The 12,015-nt window shown below is 40.7% G+C and overlaps 1 protein-coding gene across 2 annotated transcripts in view; it reads left to right on the forward strand.

Annotated features, from left to right (window-relative positions):
* Positions 1–12,015, forward strand: part of FRS2 (fibroblast growth factor receptor substrate 2) — a 62,942-nt gene that overhangs the window by 20,190 nt on the left and 30,737 nt on the right. Inside the window, exon 1 of one of the 2 annotated variants that reach the window (XM_076332747.1) lies at positions 10,177–10,227. The exons of the other annotated variant lie outside the window; for it this stretch is intronic. The gene's annotated coding sequence lies outside the window, so the exon portion shown is untranslated. Of the gene's footprint in view, positions 1–10,176; positions 10,228–12,015 lie in introns of those variants that run through there. 2 annotated transcript variants of the gene reach the window in all.

Raw genomic sequence — 12,015 nt, forward strand, 5'->3', positions numbered from 1 at the left:
CAGAACTAACAAGAACACTTAAATGTTTTGAATTTGAAAGCATCAGTTTCTGGTAATTGAAGATGTGGCTTTTAAGGAATGACTTGGAAAATACATATAAATCTTAATGGCATCCTTTAATGGTTTATATTTATCTTGACATTGTTTAAAATATTATTATATTGTGTATATAGATAAATTTCTATGGGAAAACGTGCACAGAGTATGATATACATGCCATGTTAATTTGTTTGACCATTTTTGGTGGTGGTTTGGGGGGCATGTTTGTTAACTCAATGTGAAATGATAATCTTTGTGTTAGTCCTCGCAGATCTGTTACAACTCTTTTTACAAGTAGCATGATTTATCTAGCTAGCACAGGCAGCAATAGCAGTGATGAGATGGGGGCACAGGCAGGCAGTTGGTGCCCTAAAGTTTCTAGACAGCTCAGAGAGACTATTCCTTTTTATGAAATGAAGACCAGCAACCTATTTCAGAGTAGTGGAGCAAATACTATACTTGTGTGTTGTGAGACCACGTGTGAAATCCGTCCTGCTTAAAACCAGTCACACTAGATAACTGGAGGGTTCTTGTGTGTAGTAAAGCTTTGGAAAGGAGAAACAGCATGCTCAGGAACTAATTGTCTGTATTACCGTGCCAATGGGTACAAATGATCATGTCCTTCTGCCTGTTTATTGTGTAGTTTTGGTAAAGATTGACCTTTTTGCATTAGAGACTGTTAACTTGGATAATTCTGTGTATTTTGGGACTAGGTAATTAATCATAGAATCATAGAATCATTTAGGTTGGAAAAGACCTCTAAGATCATCAAGTCCAACCGTCGACCCAACGCCACCATGTCCACTAAACCATGTCCCTAAGTGCCGCATCTACATGTCTTTTAAATACGTCCAGGGATGGGGACTCAACCGCTTCCCTGGGCAGCCTGTTCCAATGTTTAACCACTCTTTCAGTAAAGAAATTTTTCCTCATGTCCAATCTAAACCTCCCCTGCCGCAACTTGAGGCCATTTCCTCTCGTCCTATCGCTAGTTACTTGGGAGAAGAGACCGACACCCACCTCGCTACAACCTCCTTTCAGGTAGCTGTAGAGAGCGATGAGGTCTCCCCTCAGCCTCCTTTTCTCCAGGCTAAACAACCCCAGTTCCCTCAGCCGCTCCTCATCAGACTTGTTCTCCAGACCCCTCACCAGCCTCGTTGCCCTTCTCTGGACACGCTCCAGCACCTCAACGTCCTTCTTGTAGTGAGGGGCCCAAAACTGAACACAGGATTCGAGCCTGTGCGGCCTCACCAGTGCCGAGTACAGGGGCACGATCACTTCCCTACTCCTGCTGGCCACACTATTTCTGATACAGGCCAGGATGCCATTGGCCTTCTTGGCCGCCTGGGCACACTGCCGGCTCACGTTCAGCTGGCTGTCGACCAACACCCCCAGGTCCTTTTCCGCCAGGCAATGGATGTTTCAATCCAACTGATGGCCAAAGTTCTTTGAACCTGTCAAACATACTTGCTGATGTGTTTCCAAAACATGCCAATATCCAAAATTACAAGCTTGTTGGGCCCCTTGGGCAGATTGATGAGATAATTTTTGTGCATCTGGTAGAAATAAGTTGCACCATCCTAATGACTATTCATTGAAGTTCTGGATGGTTGTTTATGATGTAATCCATACTGTTACATGCTCAACTTCATTTACCATGCAGTAAGAGTTTTCTTAAATGTTTGTTGGGTACATGCTCTCCTGACCCACCTTCTCTCCTTGCCACATAGACTTTCCCTTGTATAGCCTTCAGATTGTAAGGGAATGGCGAGCGATTTTTTGACAAGATGGCCTTTTTGCCTTAGTATATATAAGCAAAGCTCTAAAAATGGTTATGAAAAAGATTTTAATCTCACATGATTGAGCCTCCTATATATGGACCTTTGGACTCAATAGTTGTATTATCTCTAAGAATACAGTTCTTGTAGGAAAAGTAAACTACTTTTGGCACAGCATGTCTTGAGAATGTCCTGATTTCAAGGTCTTCCACCATTACTTTTTCTTCCCTTTTCTCTTGTACTGTTGTAGACAAAGGTTTTAAACATAAAAATAAAAAAGTGGATTTGTCAGCACTGTGTGCTGACTGTAAGTAAGGTATAGCTGCAGTTCCTTAGGAAGCTTTGTCTAAGTCAAGTTTACTGACAAGTTGTACACTTTCCCCTTTCCAAGCCTGTATCCATCAGCTGTATGTTTGATGTCTTTACAGTTGTGGGTTTGAAGGGTTATAAGCAGTACAGTATCAAATAATACCATAAGTATAGAATTGCACATAAAAACTCGTAACTTGTACTCAAATTAAGGGTGAACTGCAAGGCACTTAAACTGTATGATAAGCATAACACTGTTTTAACATAGTTGAAACGGGTCTGCTTATTGCCAGTTCTTGGATGGAGCATATTTTCACTGCACGGGAACAGACAAAAGCAACAAGGTAGCTGTGCCATAAAACGGGGATGCCAGTTTAGACTGGTAGAGGTGTTCCTGCCAAGGAATTGTGGCTGGACATACAGTTTTCATGTCTGTTACAGTGTGTGTAATAGCCAGCTGAAATTACATCTCTCTTGTGGTAGCTGCAATACAAATATTAGGGCAGGAATTACCAACTGTTTTTTAGAGTTTATAGTCTAAATGGATAAGACAGGCATGCAAAATGAGAAAAATACTTGTATTACATAAGTGATTGTAGATTGACAGCAGTGGTGATAGCAAGGTCCTGGATATGGGCTAGGGATGAGCTGAACAAAGAAAATGGAATGAGAGGCAGATAGCTGAGATGAGGTGTGGTGAGAGGAGAAGGAGCAAGGAAGTGAGATGAAGACTGTAAAAGAAAGAAACGGTCAAGCCAATGTAGGAAAGACAGTCAGTGAGATGTACGGAGAATCTTCCATATGTCCTGGAAACCAAAGGTACTGGCCTTGGTCACCTCTGGTCCTGCCACCTGGGGTACTTGTCTGGCTTCATCTGACTGGCCATCTCCACTGGACAGAGTATTTGGCAGTGTGGTCATACTTATCACCCTACTGATTCACTAAACCCCAAAGTTGGCACAAAAGGGCCAATTGTTATTTTCAGGGTATTTCCCAGTGGAAGTCCCTGTGGCAGGAGATGGAATGCTACAGGAAAGACATGGGAAAAAAAAATAATTAAGATAGAAAAGGAAGGAACGCTATGTTCAGTAATCAGGCTTTATAAATCAGTTGTCATATAAAATTGTTACCTGAACTGTGTGCTTCTGAAAGACCTCCTCTTAGACAGTACAGCGAGTTTTTTTTTCCTTAATGAGTTTCACCTGGTCAATAATCAAAGATACTAGATCAAAAGTACCAGTTATGTTAATGAAACCTTAAACTTTACACTTCAGACTTCATAGCTGTTACATACCAAATATTTTGATTTTTCTATCCAAAGATGCACATACTCTCAAACTGTGTGTGTTCATTGATGTTATTTCCACTGTTCCATGTTTTAAGATACTCAGTAATCACTTCTGTAATTTACATCAGTCTTGTACGTAATGTGGTGATATGCTAAAACGTAGTCCTTGGCAGGAATATATTTCAGCACCAAGTTCAAATGCAGTTTTTATTCTAAAACTGCTTTTGAGAATCTTTAAACATTGGAGAAAGGGGTTGTTTTTTGTTTTGGGTTTTTTTAAATGCCAACATTTATTCTTAATCATAAGTTGCTTAAGGCTAGAATGGAGGAATCAAGTCTGACTCCTTTGTGTTCTGATAAGATACTACATCTCACCCATTTACTCTTGAATTGAAAGCAGTTAACTTTCTACCTAAATAATGTATTCCAGAAAGTTATCTGACCTTGATTTCGGAGCTGCTCAAGACCTCAAAGCTCCACCAGTTTTCTTGTCAGAAGTTCTTTCTAATTACAGACATTAATTACCATGTATTTATTGTATGTTTAATTATTTGGTGTTTTTTGTACTTAAAGGTTCTTAAAAACTTTTTTTTTTTAATTTTCAAAGGTTCTATCTAGTTATCTTGAAGTGTAAACTTTTTTCCCCATGGTTTTTGGGTGTAAATATTTATTGAACTGTAACTTCTAAACCTAGAAGTCCCATCTTAATCCATTGTAATGAACTTACTTGCTTAGGATAGAACAGCTCAGGTATTGGCAATGTCCCACATCTCTTGAACACAAGAGAGCACCTCAAAAATCATTACTGTGTTTCTTCAATAAAACACCATACAGGGGTTTCAGGTGACAGGGTGTTCAGCTAATAAAATATATATGAAATAGCTCCTCAGAAATTACTTTTAAATTGCTGTAAAAAGAAATCCTCTCTGTGGACAGTGCTGTTTTAGTTTGGTTTAGACTTTTTGTATATCGTTCCCTGGCTGTTCCTGAGCAGTTGGAATGTGTTGTAGGGAGTGAGAAGATCCTTTAACTACTATACAGGAGTTTGAATATTAACAATGGTAACAAGCAATTTCCCTTACTTTAAAAAAAAAAAAATTGTTAAAATGTATAGTTCACTGCAGAAATGCTAATAAGCTGGAATAGAGAAACGTAACAAGGGAAGTTAGTACTTTAGTGCTTTGAGTTTTCACCTAGAGAGTAAATCTAGAAGGGACTTAGTAAATCAGCTTAAGTATCTGTTGGAATTGGTTTTTAACTTGCATTCATCTGTACTTGAAGCCTAGTTTAAGATGTTGGCTTATATAAGTTTATACTAAATTTAAAATACAAATCTAGTTCTTAGAATTGAGCGAATTAGAATAGATTTTTGTTTTCTTTCCATTCTTGTCTAAGTAAGTACCAGCAAGCTTTATGGGCTTGTTATTTAGATGGGTTTTATGCCAAAACATTTTACATCCTGTGTTTTTAACGGGATGTATCTAGCTGTTTTGCTAGAGACCACCGAGTTTTCACCCACAAAATGCTGTAGTTGTAGAATCTGTGAATGATTGTTTTTTGTATCATATTTGGGCAGACTTCTCATACCCTGAAGCAGCAAATTGGCTGTTTAAACTATGTAACTAAAATTATCTGTCTTCTAGAAAATTGTTGGATTGGGGTGGTATCCATTTTGCTTGTTGCACCTGCTTTAAAATTAATCTGCAAGCCCCATGGATGGGTCAGATTCGTTACTTTTTTAATGTTTCTGTTAATAAAAAACAAAACAAAACAAAACCCCAAACAAACCTGCCTAAATCTGAATTCTTCTGTGTTCTGTCCTTTCTTTCAAGTTTTCTGTGACTTTTCATTGACAATAAGGTGTGATTGATTATTTAACTGCAGCACAGAATAGAGTTACTACAAAGGTGTACCTGTGGGCGTAGTTTCAAAGAGCATTTCTCTTTGTGATGCTGTTGGTATAAGCAGTGCCACCCCCTTATTTGTGTTTGGGTTTTCATGTGGTGAACCTGATCAGGAAGCTGGTCCAGATTAAAAAATAGCTGAGCAAGGAAAATAATGATTATTTTCAACCCAGATCAGTTATGAGTGACATACTGATGTTTGGAAGTGATGGGTAACTGAAGAAACATTTCTAGAAAGTAAAACCTGAGATAGCTGAAATTCAGGTGGGTATGGGGTTTTCTTACTAGTTTTTTGTTTGTATTTTATTTCTCAGTATCAATAAATGATATTTTGCATACACTTAGGCGGAGATGTACATATTAGCTGGAGGAGGAACATAAGTCAATTTCTCTCTGGTCAAGTTATGCTAACGAAGCTATGATCTGGGTATGGCTTGAAGTCCCAGCTGAGCTAAGCACTCAGCTAATTGTAGTCCTGCTCCCCCCTGCACATTCCTGCCTTCTCTCGGTTGTGCCAGCTCTGTCACTAGGCCAACAGGGAGGCAGCTTAGGAAGCTAAACTGGCTGAAACGTAACCTTCCAAAAATATATTTTCTGCTGGCCTTGCTCCATGAAGCAGCTCACCATGGAGACCAACGAGAGCCAGAGCTCACCTGTGGCCAGGAGCAGCAGGAGAGCCCATTGCTGTACCTCTGACTTGTGTTATTGTGTAGCCTCCGGACAGCAGGAGTGTGACCTCCTGAGAGGTGGCTGCATGTACTTCTAAGCAGCCCTGCTGTCCTGCTCTCTGCACTGCCTGCCTGTCCCTCCACGCTACCGCTGCATGACCCCTGCCTGGTTTCAGCAATCACCTCTCCCCTCTGCTCCCCTGGCACCCTTGCAGTTCTCTGTCGCCTCCTGCAAAGTGCTGCTCAAACTGGAGGGGAGAGGAGGAGGGATGGGAAGGTGAAATGAGCCTTGAGCTTGTGGACTTCAGTTTGAGGAATGCTGGTTTGAGAGATGTGGTGGCTGGCATATGAACAGGGACTCTTCATAAAGGAGACAACTTGTCTGCTTTAGCCAATAAAGCAGTTAACGTCAAGAATACTTCAGAACTGGCAACTCCCGTGGAGGTCTGCAGGGCTTCCAGAGCATCAGTAGTACATTTCTTTTGGTTTCTTGTTTGCAAGGCCTTTTTGAAGTTTAATAATAAAAAATGTAACAGAAGAGCTAATGCTTGTGCCTTTTAAGCTAATATACTCTACCAAGTGGTAGTACTTCAGTATCCATTAAATAGCACAGCTGGCACAGAATAACGAGAGTGTGATCTGTTTGGGTAGTGTTATTGATAAAAGAGAGTATAATATAAATATTAAGAATTAATGTAGTGTACCCTAGGAGCACACATGTTGGTTGGTGTGTTCCCCCTGCCTTCAATGTATGTTTTCCAATGTGGAAGTTCATCAGAAAAAAATAAATTGTGTAGTTGTAGAGGGTAAATTTTGGAGGGTTTAGTCCCAAGTAAAGACAGGACCCTGTTGTGGAATTGATATCATTTTCAAAGGGTGCTATGGGTGCTGCTTTGACATAGTCATGGCTAGTAATGGTGATAAAGTCTTGGCATCTTCAGTGGTCTCTAGAATTAATCCTTTACAAGAGAAAATGGGCATTCGATCTAGTCATCAGATGCTGGCAAAATGGGTGGGCAAGGACAAGCTTGTCCATGCTAGCTATAAACCAAATCAGGTTGTTTTCCATATGCAGGAGTGTTTGAAGTTTTAGTGTGGTATTTTAAACTACATCAACCTCATTCTTAATATCTAGAAGTTGCAGAAGTTTGCAGCGTGTAAGATTTACTCATAAAATAACACAGAATCATAAAGCCAGCATGAACTCTTATGTAGAGATTACCGCTGAATGCAGTTGGTAGAGAAACAAAAAAATCTATATGAAGGCTTTGAGGGCTACAGTATTTCAGGTAATATTTGACGCTGTACAGTACTCAGAATTCCCTGTAGCCAAGGAGAGGTGGAGGTGCGTGAGGTTTGTGTGAGGCTGAAGCTTAGGTTACTGTCCCAGCACCAGGAAAGTTCAGTGCACTTCTTAGTCCTTTCATTTACGATTTTTTTTTTTTTTAATGGAGTTGTGTCACTCTTGCTTATTCAGAGAGGATTGCAGGTGAGTAGTCTTATGTATTTATGAATCCCAGTCTTGGATATGACTGCTGTGTGAGAGGATGTGCTGCACGTATTCAGGCATCATAGTTGTTGATTAGAAAACATGCATGTGCTATCAAGACGAGAATCCAGAAAGGTTATTTTTATCCTTAAAGATTATCTGCCACTTAAGATAACAGGTGATAATTTCAGTACAATAAGGTCAATATGACTTTTCTGTGTGGTTGAAGGTACCAATGCTTATAGATGTCATGTGACACACAAAGTCAACAGTTTAATCCTGAAAACTTTCCACAGAAATTATTTTCCAATGACACTTAGTCAAACTTGTTAATGGAAGGAATCTTATGGAAGGACTTGTTTAAATAACAAGCGAGGTGAGGAATTGGTTGGATGGTCTCATCCAGAGGGTAGTGGTCAACGACTCAATGTGCAGATGGAGATCGGTGACGAGTGGCGTCCCGCAGGGGTCTGTATTGGGACCGGTACTGTTTAATATCTTCATCAGTGACATAGACAGTGGGATCGAGTGCAGCCTCAGCAAGTTTGCAGATGACACCAAGCTGAGTGGTGCGGTCAACACACCAGAGGGACGGGATGCCATCCAGAGGGACCTGGACAAGCTCGAGAAGTGGGCCTGTGTGAACCTCATGAGGTTTAACAAGGCCAAGTGCAGGGTCCTGCACCTGGGTCAGGGCAACCCCTGGTATCAACACAGGCTGGTGGATGAAGGGATTGAGAGCAGCCCTGCTGAGAAGGACTTGGGGGTACTGGAGGATGAAAAGCTGGACATGAGCCAGCAATGTGCGCTCGCAGCCCAGAAGGCCAATCGTATCCTGGGCTGCATGAAAAGAAGCGTGGCCAGCAGGTCGAGGGAGGTGATTCTGCCCCTCTACTCTGCTCTGGTGAGGCCCCACCTGGAGTACTGTGTCCAGCTCTGGAGCCCTCAGCATAAGAAAGACACGGACCTGTTGGAGTGCGTCCAGAAGAGGGCCACGAAAATGACTGGGGGGCTGGAACACCTCTCCTGTGAAGAAAGGCTGAGAGAGTTGGGGTTGTTCAGCCTGGAGAAGAGAAGGCTTTGGGGAGACCTTATTGCAGCCTACCAGTACTTAAAGGGGGCTTATAAAAAAGATGGCGGCAAACTTTTTAGCAGGGCCTGTTGTGACAGGACAAGGGGGAGTGGCTTTAAACTAAAGGGGGGTAGATTTAGCCTAGATATAAGGAAGAAATCTTTTACGCCGAGGGTGGTGAAACACTGGCACAGGTTGCCCAGAGAGGTGGTGGATGCCCCATTCCTGGAAACATTCAAAGTCAGGTTGGACAGGGCTCTGAGCAACCTGATTTAGTTGGAGATGTCCCTGCTTATTGCAGGGGGGTTGGACTAGATGACCTTTAAAGGTCCCTTCCAATCCAAACTATTCAGTGATTCTATGAAATAAAAGTATGTATGACTTTGTTGGTGAGGGAAGCTTCATTTTATTGTAAACTTCTGTTCTTCAAAATGGGCACCTTCACTATACAAAGTCTTTCAAACTACAAATTTGGGACAATAAAATGCCTAAAGAAGAGCCTTCAGTAATGTCTTGGGAAGAGTTAAGTCTTACAAAAAAAAGAATAAAATCAGATTTTTTTTCATTACCCATCATCTCACCCCAGATAATACTCTTCCAGGTAATAAATATATAGTTGGTAATAGAGATTTAGAAAGGTGTCCCAGGGAAAAATAGAATTATGTAAATACTAGCAAATCATGAGGTCCACAACTGATGGTATTGAGGAATTTTAAAATGTGGCTGGGTTTGCAAGCCATGTGTGCATTCTTACGTTACAATCCATTATTTTGAAAAGTAAAAGAGAGCTAACTTTTTAATAAAACCAGTGTTTCTGTGACAATTATTTTGCAATACTAATTAAAGATAAAATTAGGAACAGGTTCCTAACCTCCTTTTAGGAAGAATGGTATAACAAAATTCAGTGCAAGATCCTACGGAAGGGCAAGGTGGTATTTGTTTCTCTGATCTCTTAAGTTACTTGACACTTGTTCCCTGACAGATTTCATTTGCTTGCACTCTTGTGTCCACTTGCTCAACAAGCAGCAAGACTTGTGCCCAAGTGGTTTAACCAGGGTCCCTTGTGAGTGACCCAGGACAAGAAAAAAGCTGTCAAATCCTCATGACATCTCTGGGGTTCCTCTTGACAGGTAATGCCAAACTAATTGTTGGATAATTTCTATCTTTTGACTGTCATCGGGTATTGTGGTGTGGTTGTCTCAATCTTCAGGTTCCATAAATCTTAGGATGGGCAGCTGTTCATCGTCTGTTTTTCCCTTTTTTTGTTTGTTTGTTTTTAAATTTATGTTCTAAATCTGTGTCGGTAGTCTGTTTTCCCACAGATGGGCTAACAGGAAAAATAATGATACATCCAATGTGATGCAACCTCAATGCCATCCTCCTTGTGTTAGGCTGCAGGCTTTTCCACTGGCAAGTTGTCTCTGCTGTGGTCTGATCAGAGAACAAGCCTTACTGCTGCGACAACTGTTGTGGGAACGGTGCTCTTTCTTATCAGGACAAGCTAAGCTTTAATCCTTGTTCTGTTGCTTGTTCTGGTGTGTAGGCACTGACACACGCACACACAAACACCCATGTTTCCATTCATGCTGAATATCCTTCTAATATTACTTTTACAGATCTTTACAATATTAGGAAGAGATTTATACAAAGCGGGCAATTCATTATGGATTCTGTAGAAAGGTATGTTTATTCTTTGCTAAAAGAAAATGCTGCGTGGTGTTAACATTGGACAGCAGTTGTTTAATGTGGTATAATCCACATCCAACACAATAAAGCTTTGTAGGGTTCTATATGGAGAGATCTGGGTCACTACAGAAATTTCTGTAGTGTTTCAGCAGCGTTCAAGAAGGAAACATTATATAAGACCCAAAAAGGATTTTTTTTTTTTTTTTTATAACGACAATAATACAAGGCGATATAATACAAAGACCTTTTAGCTGTGTTAGTTGTAAAGCACTAAAAAAAAAGATTTTTTCATTTAATGGAACTTTGCTCTCCACTGTACAGGTAGATCAAACTACAGTTTTTGGTAACTTCAATTTCAAATAGGAAAATACTTTTTAGAGCATGGATCAGCTAGACTAATGGGGAGTGTGTTAAATCACTAACAGAGGAGTACTCAAAACTAAAGAAGATATTGTAGGGGGGATTGACAAGTGTCGTGGTTTAATCCCAGCCCCCAACTAAGCACCACACAGCCGCTTACTCACTCCCCCTCAGCGGGATGGGGGAGAGAATTGGAAGGGTAAAAGTGAGAAAACTTGTGGGTTGAGATAAAGACAGTTTAATAGGTAAAGCAAAAGCCGCGCACGCAAGCAAAGCAAAACAAGGAATTCATTCACTACTTCCCATCGGCAGGCAGGTGTTCAGTCATCTCCAGGAAAGCAGGGCTCCATCATGCCTAATGGTTACTTGGGAAGACAAATGCTATCACTCCGAACGTCCCCCCTTTCCTTCTTCCCCCAGCTTTATACGCTGAGCATGACGTCATATGGTGTGGGATATCCCTTTGGTCAGTTGGGGTCAGCTGTCCTGGCTGTGTCCCCTCCCAACTTCTTGTGCACCCCCAGCCTGCTCGCTGGTGGGGTGGGGAGAGAATCAGAAAAGGCCTTGACCCTGTGTAAGCGCTGCTCAGCAATAATGAAAATATCCCTGTGTTATAAACACTGTTTCCAGCACAAATGCAAAACATAGCCCCATACTTACTACTATGAAGAAAATTAACCCTACCCCAGCCAAAACCAGCACAACAAGTTATTTAATTGCATAGAAGTTGACTGTAAGAGATTCAGCAGTGAAAAGAAGAAAATGGTTCCTTGGATGCACAAATATGATTATACTTGAGTTTTACTTAAATCTGCTGGGCATGTCCTAATAATCAGAATTCTAATCGGTGTAGCCCAAAGCATGGACAGGCATCTGTGCAGTCAGGTTACCATGGTTTAAGAAATCAGCCACATTAACTAAATGTGCTTATGCTCTTTTTCATTGCAAATGCAAAGAATAAAATTTTAACCTAAACCTGCTTTTTGGCAGATGCAGTTCAGTGGTGACAAAAGGTACCCTGAGATTGCAGATCTTGCTTCACATCAGTTGCCAGTGAAGAGTCTACATAGTTTTGATTTAGAGGAGTAACTAACTATTGTTAATCTTCCCCTTTTACACAATGAATTGGGGTCATAGGGGAGATAAAGTTAAATGATTATTAGAATTCCTTCTTAAAGTGGGAAGAAAAAATGTACAAGAAGCACGTGAGGAGGCATGTAAACAGAACTAAGAAAATCAGGAGCCTTTCAAATGTGATCAAAAGAGTTCTATGCAGAAAAGGGAGAAATGGTAAATACAGAAGACTATTTTTAAAAGAACCCAGATTTAATGATATCTTGGGAGGATGGGATTGTCAGTTTTTCAAGAAACAAAAAACATGTATAAAAGCTAGATATTCAGGTAACACCAGGTTCCTTGTAT

This window comes from Aptenodytes patagonicus, chromosome 1 (assembly GCF_965638725.1).
Source record: "Aptenodytes patagonicus chromosome 1, bAptPat1.pri.cur, whole genome shotgun sequence".
NCBI lineage: Eukaryota > Metazoa > Chordata > Aves > Sphenisciformes > Spheniscidae > Aptenodytes > Aptenodytes patagonicus.